Source organism: Triticum urartu, chromosome 5 (genome assembly GCF_003073215.2).
Source record: "Triticum urartu cultivar G1812 chromosome 5, Tu2.1, whole genome shotgun sequence".
NCBI lineage: Eukaryota > Viridiplantae > Streptophyta > Magnoliopsida > Poales > Poaceae > Triticum > Triticum urartu.
The window spans coordinates 296,920,699-296,935,425 of record NC_053026.1 but is presented as its reverse complement, the minus strand read 5'-3'; positions in this window follow the sequence as shown (position 1 = coordinate 296,935,425).

The window sequence follows — 14,727 nt, the reverse complement described above, 5'->3', positions numbered from 1 at the left end:
GACAAAAGATGAACACTGAGCTATGACAAAATCACACAAGAGCAGGTTCAAACAAGCATGGCAAAAGTGCAAAAGATATTAGCATCACAGACTTAGTGAAAATACTAACATGCCAGGAATTAACATCAGGATGCAATGTTTAGAGAAAGATATCGACATGGTACAGGAACAAAGCATAGAAAACAAAGGCATGGCATGAATCTCCTCAAAGCATATAACAAAAGTCCCTTACTGACCATAAGCCAAAAAGGATCAGAAGATATGATGGCACCCATATAAACATAGCAAGTTTCGTTAACAGATTCAGACTTAGCAGAAAACTGGACATGGCAAAAACAGAGTTACGAAGGCATGTTTGCGAGCTCGATTCACTCAACACAAGGCATTCCATTACAAACTAAGAATACTAACAGCAATAAGACATGATCAAGAAGCTAACCATGGAAATAACAATCTCATAGCATGCATGGATCAACTACAACAACCTTGGAAAAATTGATTAACACGTAAACAATCTGCCAGGAACATTTTATAGCAAAAGTAGAGCAAGATTGAGTCATGCTAGGGGACTCCATAAATGCAAACAAGGACATGGATGGATAGAGCATAACCATATGCCCAAATCATCCTTACTAAACATACTCAAAAGAGACATGGATCTCTCTGTAGCAACATGAACACATGGCATTAAAATAACAGCAGGGAAATGACTTGGTGAAATTCTGTCCTAGAAATCAGCAACATCACGAGAGCTACTTTGCATGCTTGTGCTAGTCACCACATTGATCACAAAAATGCATGGCATACACCCCTGTAAAGATGGCATGGCATAGCCCAAAACACATGTGGAGCTCATGCTCATATTATAACGCCCTCAATGCGGCTATAGCTCCCACGTGCGAGGCACGACTTAGAGACATAACCGCATTGAAAGCAATGTCGCAAGTTAGGCAATCTTCACAACATCCCATGTAATATAGATAATAAAAGGGGAGATACATAGTTGGCTTACACTCGCCACGTCAATCAAAGTACATAATTAGCATTACAACATTCAAACACTCATGGCCCAACTACGACGCCAAAATAAAAGAACAACCCAACATGCGACACGGTCCCGATCACCCCAACTGGGCACCACTACTGATCATCAGGGAAAGACACGTAGTAACGGTGTGAGTCCTCGTCGAACTCCCACTTGAGCTCAAGCGCGTCATCTGGAGCGGAATCATCAGGCCCCGCAACTGGTTTGGAAGTAATCTGTGAGCCACAGGGACTCAGCAATCTCGCACCCTCGCGAGCAAGACTATTTAAGCTTAATAGGTAAGGCAAGGAAAATATGTGGAGCTGCAGCAAGCGACTAGCATATATGGTGGCTATCCTATTCGCAAAAGAGAGCGAGAAGAGGAGGCAAAGCGCGAACGAGTAACTAGAGGGCAACCTGCGGCAAGCATTACTCCAACACCGTGTTCACTTCCCAGACTCCGCCGAGAAGAGACCATCACGGTAACTCTCACTGTTGATTCATTTTAGTTAAGTTAAGGTTCAAGTTATCTACAACCGGTCATTAACAAATTCCCATCTGCCCATAACCGCGGGCACGGCTTTCAAAACTTCAAATCCCTGCAGGGAGTCCCAACTTAGCCCATGACAAGCTCTCACGGTCAACGAAGGAATAGACCTCCTCCCGAGACGTTCCGATCAGGCTCGGTATCTCGGTTCTTCAAGACACTTCGACAAGTTAAAACAAAACCAGCAACACCGCCCGAATGTGCCGACAAATCCCGATAGGAGCTGGACATATCTCGTTCTCAGGGCACACTCAGATGAGACTAGCTACGAGTAAAACCAACCCTCAAGTTGCCCCGAGGTGGCCCCGCAGTCTACTCGGTCGGACCAACACTCAGAGGAGCACTGGCCCGAGGGGGGGGGGGTTTAAATAAGATGACCCTCGGTCTCCGGAAACCCAAGGGAAAAAGAGGCTAGGTGGCAAATGGTAAAACCAAGGTTGGGCATTGCTGGAAAAGCTTTAATCAAGGCGAATTATCAAGGGGTTCCCGCTATCACCCTACCGCGTAAGGAATGCAAAATCCGGGAACATAACACCGATATGACGGAAACTAGGGCGGCAAGAGTGGAACAAAACACTAGACGAGAGGCCGAGCCTTCCACCCTTTACCAAGTATATAGATGCATTAAAATAACATGGCAATATAATGATATCCCAACAAGTAAATAATGTTCCAACAAGGAACGGTCTCCAATCTTCACCTGCAACTAGCAACGCTATACGAGGGGCTGAGCAAAGCGGTAACATAGCCAATCAACGGTTTGCTAGGACATGGTGGGTTAGAGGTTGAACATGGCAATTTGGGAGGCATGATAAGCAAGTGGTAGGCATGGTAGCATAGGCATAGCAAAAGAGCGAGCATCTAGCAAAGCAAAGATAGTAGTGATTTCGAGGGTATGATCATCTTGCCTGCAAAGTTGTCAGAGTTGACTGGATCCTCGAAAGCAAACTCAACGGGCTCCTCGTTAGCGAACTCGTCTCTCGGCTCTACCCAAACAAGACAAACAAGCAACAAGGACACAATCAACCACGTGAAAACTCAAACAACATGATGCGAAGATGGTATATTATGCGGGATGCAATATGTGATGCATATGCAAGATTTGACGAGGAACGAATGAACCTGACCTCAACTTGGAAATCCAAGTGTGCCACTGGAAAGATGAGATGAAATCGCTTGAAAACGATATAAAGAACGCCGGAATCGGAGTTACGGTTTGGAAATGGCAAGCAATTCAAATATGACCACGTTTTGCGATTTACAGCAAGTAGCCATCTAAAAGCAACAAGATGAACATGCTACATCACCCAAACATGGCATCAAAATACATGGCAGGAATCCATTCATGAAGCTTAACAAAAGTCTAGCACTGAGCTACAGCCAATTCATCCATTAACAGGTTCAAACAAGCATGACAAACAGATTTCAGACTTGGTGAAATTAACACTTGTCTGGAATTTCAGATCAGATAGCACTCTTCGGAGCATGAAAACTATATGCTACAGGACCTGAATATGGCAAAGTAAAGCATGGAATGGAGCAACTCAAAGAGCTTAACAAAAGTCCCTTAGTGACCTTGAACCAAAGGGGATCAGAAAATACATTTGCAAGCATGTGAACATGGCGAAAACATAATCAGATCACAGACTTTGCGAAAACTGGAGCATGCTGAAACAGATATCAAGTAGGCATGATTACGAGCTCGATGACCTCACTACAGAGCAAGTCATGACAATCTAAGCATGCACCCATCAAGAATACACAAAATATAAGCTAGACATGGTAAGAACAATAATATAGAATGCACGGATCAACTACAACATCCTCGGCAAAATTGCTAACAAGTAGACAATCTGCCCAGATTCACGAAATGACAAAAGTAGAGCTCGATTGACTCAAGCTAGGGTGCTCCATAATTGCGAACAAAGATATGGATGGACAGAGCACTACAAGATTAACAAAACATCCTTACTGATCATCCTCAAAAGAGGCACGGATCACTAGGAAACAACATGGACATATGGCAATATGAGATAAACAGTCCAAGGACTTAGTGGAAATGCTAAGTCCCTGAAATCAGCATTAACAAATGCTCCACTTTGCAAGCTCGTTCTAGTCACCACACACATCACAAAAATACATGGGTTGCACCTCTGGATAGATGGCAAAACATACAACAAAACACATGTAGAGCACCTGGGCATATCATGCACACAATAATCATGGCAAAAATGACAAATATCTAATTGGAGCAACAGATCTGACAATTATCTCAAATAGCACTCTTCTAATAGCATTTCGGGCATCAATATGAACTCCAATGAAAATGATGCAATGAGATGAAATGATGTGCTCTCTGAGATCAACATTTTGATATGCTATATGCCCAAAACGGAGCTATGGATGCGAAGTTACGACATGATGAACATGGGCATATGGATCTGAGAATTTGAGGACTTAGAAGAAAATTCCACCTCGCGGGTTAGGGTTTACTGTAGCTGGCGAACACCCGACCCGATGCGGCGGCGGATCTCACTGGAGGAGCTGCGCGAGGTCGCCGGAGGGGTCGTGGTGGCCGGATCTGGGCAGGGGAAGGCGAGGGCGAGGCGGCGAAGATGGGCGCCGGCGACGGCGTGGCTTGGCAGCGGCGTGCGGCGCGGGATCCGGTGCGGCGGGCGGCGGCTCGAGCTCGCTAGAGCTTGTGGTGCGGCGGCCGGAGGTGGCCGGAGCCGAGCAAGGCGGCGGCGGGAGGTTCCGGGCGGCGGGGCGCGGCGCGCGGGCCTCGGGGGCCAGAGTAGGGCCCGGCGGGCCGGCGGCGCTGAGGCGGCGATGTGGGGCGCCCCGGTTGGCGGCGGAAGCGGCGGACGTTGTCCGGCACAGGCCGGACACGTCCGGTGCGGCGGATCTGGGATTTTTAGGGTTTGGACGAGGGAGAGATCCGGATTTTCGGAGGAGGACCTATTTATAGGCATAGAGGGAGCTAGGAGTGTCCAAATGAGGTGAGGTTTTTGGCCAGCGATCGTGATCGAACGCTCTAGAAGATGGAGAAGGTTTTGGTGGGTTTTGGGCCAACTTGGAGGGATGTTGGGCTGCAACACACACGAGGCCTTTTCGGTCCCTCGGTTAACCGTTGGAGCATCAAACGAAGTCCAAATGGTACGAAACTTGACAGGCGGTCTACCGGTAGTAAACCAAGGCCGCTTAGCAAGTCTCGGTCCAATCCGGAAAATTTTAATCCCCACACACGAAAGAAAGGTAGAAATGACCACCGGAGGAGAACGAAGCGCCGGAATGCAAAACGGACAAGGGGGAAAATGCTCGGATGCATGAGATGAACACGTATACAAATGCAATGCACATGATGACATGATATGAGATGCATGACAACGACAACAACACACGGAGACAAAAACCCGAACCCGAGAAAATAAAATAACTTAAGGCCGGAAACGGCAAGAGTTGGAGTACATATTGGGTAAATCATATCCGGGGTGTTACACATATGCAGCACACAATAATCATGGCAAAAATGACAAATTCTCATAAACTGATAAGAAACAGGAACTAACATTATGAAGCACTCTTGCAATAGTCATTTGGGCATCAAGATGGACTCAAACAAGCATGGTGCAATGGAACAAAGTGAAGAGGACATCCTGATGAACATTTTGATATATGACACGCCCAAAATGGAGCTACAGATGCAGAGTTATGACATGATGAATAGTGCTCCAGGATGTAAAAATAAAAGGACTTAGAGATATCTCAAAGTCAACCCTAATCTCCAGATCCAAATCCGGGTGCGCGGTTCGAGGTTGAACGGAGAAGGTCGCCGGAGTTCGCCTACGGTGGTCGGAGTCAGGGAGGCGGTCGGACTTGACGAGGTCGCCGGAGTGGCCGGGGAGGGCGGATCCGGCGAGGAGGCGCGGTGGTGTGCCGGCAAGGGTGGCGCAGTGGAAGGCCTGGCGGCGGCGAGCAGCGGGCGAGGTGGCCGGTGAGCTGCGGGGTCTCCGGCGGGCGGAGGCGGCGGCGCCGAGGCGGCGGCGCGGTGGAGGCTCGCGAGTGGCATGGTGGAGGTTCGCTGGGGGCGTGCGGGCCGGGGAGGGCCCGCGGCGGGCCGACGGCGGGGACGGCACGGTGGCGACGCGTGGTAGGCGTGGGTTGGACGGGGCGCGGCGGCGGACGCATCCGGCGCCGTCCGGACGTGTCCGACGCGGAGGGAGAGGGAGGACTAGGGTTTCATCCGCGAATTTCGGAGGGGAGGCCTATTTATAGATTCTGGGATCTAGGAGAGTCCAAATGAGGTGCAGTTTTCGGCCACGTGATCGAACGACCAAGAGGATGGAGGGGGTTTGGATGGGTTTTGGGCCACTTTGAAGGGGTGTTGGGCTGCAACACACACGAGGCCTTTACGGTTCCCCGGTTAACCGTTGGAGTATCAAACAGACTCCAAATTGCACGAAACTTGACAGGCGATCTACCGGTGGTGTACCAAGGCCGCTTGGCAAATCTCGGTCCATTCCGAGAATGTTTAACACCCGCACATGAAAAGAGACAAAAGGGGACGTCGGAGGACGTAGGAGTGTCGGAATGCAAAACGGACAACGGGGAAAATGCTCGGATGCATGAGACGAACACGTATGCAACTGTGAGGCACATGATGACATGATATGAGATGCATGACATGAACAAAATGCAAAACGAAGACAAAACCCAACCACGAGGGAATATCATAACTTAGAGCCGAAAATGGCAAGAGTTGGAATACGAATATGGCAAGTTACATACGGGGCGTTACAACACTCCACCACTATGAAAGGATCTCGTCCCAAGATATAGGACTGAAAGAACTCTGGATATTCGGAATGGAGGTGGTCCTCACGTTCCCAGGTGGCTTCTCGGTCGGAATGATGTGACCACTTCACTTTCAGGAATTTGATAGACTTGTTGCGAGTCTTGCACTCAGTTTCTTCAAGGATAGCAACGGGATGCTCATGATAAGACATTCCTTCTTGGAGATCAATCTCTTCGAAGTTGATGGTGCGGTCAGGAGTCTTGAAACACTTGCGAAGCTGAGACACGTGAAACACGTCGTGCACATTTGCAAAGTTGGATGGAAGCTCAAGTTGATAGGCGAGGTCGCCTCTTTTGCCAATGATCTTGAAAGGACCCACGTATCTAGGGGCAAGCTTCCCTTTGATACCGAAGCGACGAGTACCTTTCATTGAAGAGACGCGGAGGTAGACATGGTCTCCGATCTCGAAAGCCAAGTCACGATGCTTGCTATCATAGTAACTCTTCTGGCGCGATTGCACGGCTTTGAGATTTTCACGAATGACTTTGCACATTTCTTCAGCCTCTGTGATCAAGTCATTGCCAAGAAGTTGGCGTTCACCAGTCTCTGACCAATTAAGAGGAGTACGACACTTTCTGCCATAGAGAATCTCAAATGGGGCCTTGCCCGAACTCGCTTGGAAGCTGTTGTTGTAGGAGAACTCGGCATATGGAAGACAATCTTCCCACTTCATACCGAAAGAAATGACACAAGCCCTGAGCATATCTTAAAGAATTTGATTTACTCGCTCGACTTGTCCACTAGTTTGAGGATGAAAGGCTGTGCTGAAGCGAATGCTGGTGCCCATGGCCTTCTGAAAGGAATCCCAGAACTTAGAGGTAAAGATGCTTCCACGATCTGAAGATATCGACTGCGGAATGCCATGCAAAGAGACAATCCTGGAGGTATATAGCTCTGCCAACTGAGCTGCTGTGATAGATTCTTTGATAGGAAGAAAATGAGCCACTTTAGTAAGCTTGTCGATGACAACAAAGATAGCATCATTGCCATGCTTGGACTTGGGAAATCCAGTCACGAAGTCCATCTCAATATGGTCAAACTTCCATTCTGGAATGGCAAGAGGTTGGAGGAGATCAGCTGGCCGTTGGTGTTCTGCTTTCACTCTTCTGCAGACATCACATTCATTCACGAACTGAGCAATCTCGCGCTTCATTCGAGTCCACCAATACGACTGCTTGAGGTCATGGTACATCTTTGTACTTCCAGGATGAATAGATAGAAGTGAATTGTTAGCCTCGTTCATAATGGCTTTATGAAGGTCACCCTTAGGAACAACAATTCGATCCTCGAAGAATAGAGTATCTTTGTCATCAAGGCGATAGCACTTGTACTTGGGTTGGCTCTTGGCAATACCGATCTTCACCTTCTTCACCATTGCATCAAGAAGTTGTGCCTCACGAATTTGATCTTCCAAAGTAGGAGAGACTTGGAGGTTGGCAAGAAATCCTTGAGGAACAACTTGGAGATTAAGTTTGCGGAAAGCTTCACAAAGATCCGGTTGGCAGAGCTTGAGAATCAAACTGTTGCAGTATGCCTTCCTGCTCAAAGCGTCTGCAGACATTGGCCTTGCCTAGAGTATATTCAATACTCGGATTATACTCTTGAATCATTTTGACCCAACGAGTCTGCCTGAGGTTGAGGTTGGGCTGAGTGATGATGTACTTGAGACTCTTATGATTAGAGAAGATGTCCACTTTCCTTCCCAACAAGAGATGTCTCCATGTTAAAATAGCATGGACAACTGCCGCCAACTCGAGGTCATGAGTGGGGTAGTTATTTTCGTTGGGCTTCAACTGGCGAGAGGTATAGGCCACAACTTTCTTCTCTTGCATTAACACAGCACTGAGACCTTGTAGGGAAGCATCACAGAAGACCTCGAATGGTTTGGATTCATCAGGAGGAGTCAGAACTGGAGCTGTGACTAACTTCTCTTTGAGGGTGTTGAAAGCGATGTCACATTCAGGCGTCCAAACATACTTCACATGCTTCTGGAGGAGATTGGAAAGAGGCTTCGCGATCTTAGAGAAATTCTCAATGAATCTTCGAAAATAGCTTGCGAGCCCAAGGAAACTACGGAGCTGCTTGACATTCTGAGGCGGTTCCCAATTCACAATTGCAGACACCTTCTCAGGATTAGCAGCTATGCCCTTGGTGGAGATGATATGCCCAAGGTAGAGAATCTCATCGAGCCAAAACTCGCACTTTGAAAACTTCGCATAGAATTGATGTTCTTTGAGTTTGTCCAGCACCAATCTCAGATGCTTGGCATGATCCTCTTTGTTCTTGGAAAAGACCAAAATGTCATCGAGATACACCAAGACGAAATCATTTGTGTAAGGGTTGAAGATGAAGTTCATCATGCGAGAGAATGTTGGAGGAGCATTGACAAGCCCGAAAGACATGACAGTGTATTCGTAGGAACCATAGCTTGTTCTGAATGCTGTCTTGGGGATATCTTGTTCACGAATGCGAATCTGATGATAGCCCATATGAAGGTCAAGCTTGGAGAATACTTGAGCACCCTTGAGTTGTTCGAAAAGCTCATTGATGTTGGGAAGTGGGTACTTGTTCTTTATGGTCTTCTTGTTCAATGGACGGTAGTCGACACAAAGTCGGTCCGTTCCATCCTTCTTCTTGACAAAAAGAACACCACAACCCCAAGGATAAGAACTCGGTCTGATCAGACCCATGCGCTCTTGTATATCATGTTGCTTCTTCAGATCCTTCAACTCTTCTGGTCCAAGCTTGTAAGGACGTTTGCAAACAGGTTCCGTGCCAGGCTCAAGATCGATGACGAATTCAACTGGCCGGTGAGGAGGCATTCCTGGAAGCTCTTCTGGAAAGATGTCTTGATATTCACAAACGACTAGAATCTGAGAGATGGCATTCAACTCGCCCTTCTCGTTGAGAGAAAATAGTCGAATGGTATCGTCACGAGCAGCATGGATGATCACATCCTCAGATGAATGTGTCAATTGAATCTGCCTGGCAGCACAATCAAGCTGAGCCTTGTGCTTAGAAAGCTAGTCCATGTCGAGAATTAGATCAATATCCGAGTTACCAAGAACCATTGGAGAAGACAGCAATTTATAATCACCCATCTTGATAGAAACACCTGGAACCACCAAACTGGCACTCAACCGTTTACCCGGAGAAACGATATCCATGGATTTGCCCAAATGAGAAGAAGTGAATTCATTCTTGGCAAAAAATGGTCTTGACATGAAACAATGCGATGCACCAGTATCAAAAAGAACTTTTGCAGGAATATCATTAACAGGAAGGTTACCCATGATCACTTCTGAAGAGTCCTCTGCCTGAGCTACGTTCATCATGTTGACCTTGGCATGCTTGGGATTATGCTTGACCACTACATTGCTGGCAGATCTCACAGGAGGAGGAGGTGAAAGGCGCCTCTGGTTGAAGCATTTGTTTGCATAGTTCCCCTTCTGCTGACACTTGTTGCAAGTAATCTCTGAGAGCAGTCGGTGATACGGAGCACTTGACCTTGGAGCATGAGACGAAGCTTTGTTCTGAAAGCCTGGGTTGGGTGGGTGGGAAGATCCATTGCCACCTTTACTCTTCTGCTGATAAGGCTGACGGAACGAAGGAGGGGGAGGCAACCAGAACTTTTGCTGCTTAGCTGCCACTTGAGTTGAAGAAGAAGGAGTTGCATCCCTAACTCTCTTCTTAGATGCATCGCAGTTGAGCTGAGTGGCCTCTTGCTTTAGTGCCATGTTGTAGAAATCATCATACTTGGTCGGCTCAAAAAGCACAAGAGCTAGTTGCAAATCTTCTCTGAGGCCACCTCTGAATTGACAAATCATGCTCTTCTCAGCAGGGACGTCTTGTTTAGCGAAGCGAGCGAGCCTCTGAAACAGGATGTTGTATTGGTAAACAGACAAGCTGCCTTGCTTCAGATTGTGGAACTCCTCGTGCTTACTCTCAACAACACTTTGAGGAATGTGGTGAGCTTTGAAGTCTTGGCGGAAATCATCCCAGGTAATCACACGACCTCCTCTGGAATCTTTGTATTGTTGATACCACTCAGCAGCTTGGTCTTTGAGTGTGAACGAAGCAAACTTGACAAAGTCCTCAGGCCTGACATTTCTACACTCAAAATGTTTGCAGATATCCACGAGCCAATCATCAGCGTCTATGGCCTCGACACAGTTACTGAAAGACTTCGGCTGGTTTGCGAGGAACTGGTTGAGGGTAGAAAACTGAGCTTGATTGTTTCCATGGCCTTGATTTCCTTGGTTACGCTCTTGCAAGAGTTGCATACGCATCTGCGTGTTGGCGTTGGTGGCGGCCATCACAGCTTGTCATGCCTCCGGAGGTGGAGGTGGAGGTGGTGGCGGAGGTTCCGAATTCTGACGCGTTGGAGGAGCCATCCTAAAGAGGGTGACATCCGTTAGCATCTTGAAAGACATATATTCAAGGTGAATCAAATGGATCGAAATTGCAACATATAGCCTTAACATTCGAACAAGAATGAATGAATGAATTCCAAAGTAAATGATCACACTTCTATAAATTGAGAAGCCACTTAGATAAATGTAGATGGATAAAACAACAAGGTACGGATATGAACAAATAATTGGTAAGGATTACCCAATCACAAACCAAATATCTGCGGGAAGAAATACTAGAGCTACATGAATTCCCACCTATGAAACTCCCGAAACATTCTAGTTATGCAATCGGGTGTTGGCGTTATAGGGGAAGCATAATATCTCACCCAAAACTAGCAAATCCTACACCCAGCTGTATCCATCCTTCAACACATAACCAAGAAACCTTCGGAAATCATTTACCTCAACCTTCGAAAAGCATCCTTTATACGAGTTATGGCAATACTCCCGAACTCCTGCCCCAGTACTGGGTGGCATCGAGGTTATCTCACCAACAACTGCATAAAGGAGATTTTCGATGTCGGCGAACTCAGGTATTCCAGAACTACAACGATAAAATTGTGATGACAACACCTCGGAGCTCAACTCCCCGAGACACTGCCACAACCCCTAAATGTCAGGAGGCACCAAGAACAATGTTCTCGTCACAAAACCATCGGAACTATTCCAAGATACCCGCGTGATCCTAAAAAAAATTCCGTGAAATTTGAGAAGAGAAGAGTCAAAACTCTACGTTAGGAAGCCTCACAAGAGCGACGAAGGGACTGAGGAGTAAAAAGAATCCTACTCTCCGATATATATAATCCTAAAAGACTCAAAACATTTTTCTAGACTCAACAGCGCCAACGATTTGATCAAGCAGGGGCTCCTAAGTCGGGGAAGGCTCTGATTACCAACTTGTAACACCCACGATGCGGCTATATCTCCCACGTGTCGGAGCACGACTTAGAGGCATAACCGCATAGTAGGCATGTCGCAAGAGGGGTAATCTTTACACATCCCATGTACTGAATAAGAAAGAGATAAATAGTTGGCTTACAATCACCACTTCACACAATACATATAAATAGCATTACATCATCTAGAATACAATCACGGTCCGACTACGGAACCAAAATAAAGACAACCCCAAATGCATAAGATCCCCGATCGCCCCAATTAGGCTCCACTACTGATCGTCTGGAAAGGAAACATAGTAACGTCCTGAATCCTCGTCGAACTTCCACTTGAGTTCGGTCGCATCCCCTGGACTGGCATCATGGGCACCTGCATCTGGTTTTGGAAGTAATCTGTGAGTCACGGGGACTCAGCAATCTCACACCCTCGCGATCAAGACTATTTAAGCTTATGGGTAGGAAAAGGTAGTGAGGTGGAGCTGCAACAAGCACTAGCATATATAGTGGGTAACTTACGCAAATGAGAGCGAGAAGAGAAGCAAAGCACGGTCGAGAAGCTACAAGATCAAGAAGTGATCCTAAAACTACTTACATTCAAGCATAACACGGGACCGTGTTCTCTTCCTGGACTCCGCCGAAAAGAGACCATCATGGCTACACACGCTGTTGATTCATTTTAATTAAGTTAAGTGTCAGGTTTTCTACAACCGGATATTAACAAATTCCCATCTGCCCATAACCGCGGGCACGGCTTTCGAAAGTTCAAAACCCTGCAGGGTGTCCCAACTTAGCCCATCACAAGCTCTCACGGTCAATGAAGGATATTCCTTCTCCCAGGAAGACCCGATCAGACTCGGAATCCCGGTTACAAGACATCTTGACAATGGTAAAACAAAACCAGGAAAGCCACCCGATGTGCCGACAAATCCCGATAGGAGTCGCACGTATCTCGTTCTCAGGGCACACCGGATAGGTCAAGCTACGAGTAAAACCAACCCTCGAGTTGCCCTGAGGTGGCCCCGCAGGCTGCCCGTTTTAGACCAACACTCAGAGGAGCACTGGCCGGGGGGGGGGGGGTTAAAATAAAGATGACCCTCGGGCTCACGAAAACCCAAGGGAAGGTTATAGGTTGTTAGGAAAATGTAAAACCAAGGTTGTGCCTTGCTGGAGGAGTTTTATTCAAGGCGAACTGTCAAGGGGTTCCCATTATAACCCAACCGCGTAAGGAACGCAAAATCAAGGAACATAACACCGGTATGACGGAAACTATGGCAACAAGAGTGGAACAAAACACCAAACATAAGGTCGAGCCTTCCACCCTTTACCAAGTATATAGATGCATTAAAGTAGACAAGGTATAATTATGGTATCCCAACAATAATCATGTTCCAACAAGGAACAAACTCCATCATCACCTGCAACTAGCAATGCTATAAGAGGGGCTGAGCAAGGCGGTAACATAGCCAAACAACGGTTTGCTAGGACAAGGTGGGTTAGAGGTTTGACATGGCAATCTGGGAGGCATGATATAGCAAGTGGTAGGTATCGCGGCATAGCAATAGAGCGAGCAACTAGCAAGCAAAGATAGAAGTGATTTCGAGGGTATGGTCATCTTGCCTACAAAGTTCTCCGAGTTGATGTAAGCTTGATCCTCGTAAGCATACTCAACGGGTTCCTCGATCACGAACTCATCTCCCGGCTCTACCCAAAGCAAGAACGAAAACAAAGGAAACAACAATCAACCACGGTGCAATGCGCAAGCAACATGATGCAAAACATGGCATGATATGCGGGATGTGATATGCAATGCATATGCGTGCTCTGGAAGGAAAAGATTGAACCAGGCAACAACTTGGCAAACCAAGCGTGCCGCTGGAAAGATGAGTTGATTTCGGTCGAAATCGATATAAAGATCACCGGGATCGGATGCACGGTTTGCAAATGGCAAGCAAAACAATAATGGCACAATTCTGCGATTAACAACACGATGCCATCTAAAATGCAACAAGAAACTAAGCTACTGCACTCTAACATAGCAACAAAGCACATGGCAGTGATCTACTCAAGTTGCTTGACAAAAGATGAACAATGAGCTATGGCAAAATAAAACAAGAGCAGGTTCAAACAAGCATGGAAAAAGTGCAAAAGATATCAGCATCACAGACTTAGTGAAAATACTAACATGCCAGGAATTAACATCAGGATGCAATGTTTAGAGCAAGATATCAACATGGTACAGGAACAGAACATAGCAAACAAAGGCATGGCATGAATCTCCTCAAAGCATATAACAAAAGTCCCTTACTGACCATAAGCAAAAAGGATCAGAAGATATGATGGCACCCATGTAAACATAGCAAGTTTCGTTAACAGATTCAGACTTAGCAGAAAACTGGACATGGCAAAAACAGAGTTACGAAGGCATGTTTGCGAGCTCGATTCACTCAACACAAGGCATTGCATTACAAACTAAGAATACTAACAGCCAGAAGACATGATCAAGAAGCTAACCACGGCAATAACAATCTCATTGCGTGGATGGATCAACTACAACAACCTTGGCAAAATTGATTAACACGTAAACAATCTGCCAGGAACATTTTATAGCAAAAGTAGAGCAAGATTGGGTCATGCTAGGGGACTCCATAAATGCAAACAAGGACATGGATGGATAGACAATAACCATATGCTCAAATCATCCTTACTGAACATACTCAAAAGAGTCATGGATCTCTCTGTGGCAACATGAACACATGGCATTAAAATAACAGCAGGGAAATGACTTGGTGAAATTCCGTCCCTGAAATCAGCAACATCACGAGAGCTACTTTGCATGCTTGTGCTAGTCACCACATTGATCACAAAAATGCATGGCATACACCCCTGTAAAGATGGCATGGCATAGCCCAAAACACATGTAGAGCTCATGCTCATATGCAGCACACAATAATCATGGCAAAAATGACAAATTCTCATAAACTCATAAGAAA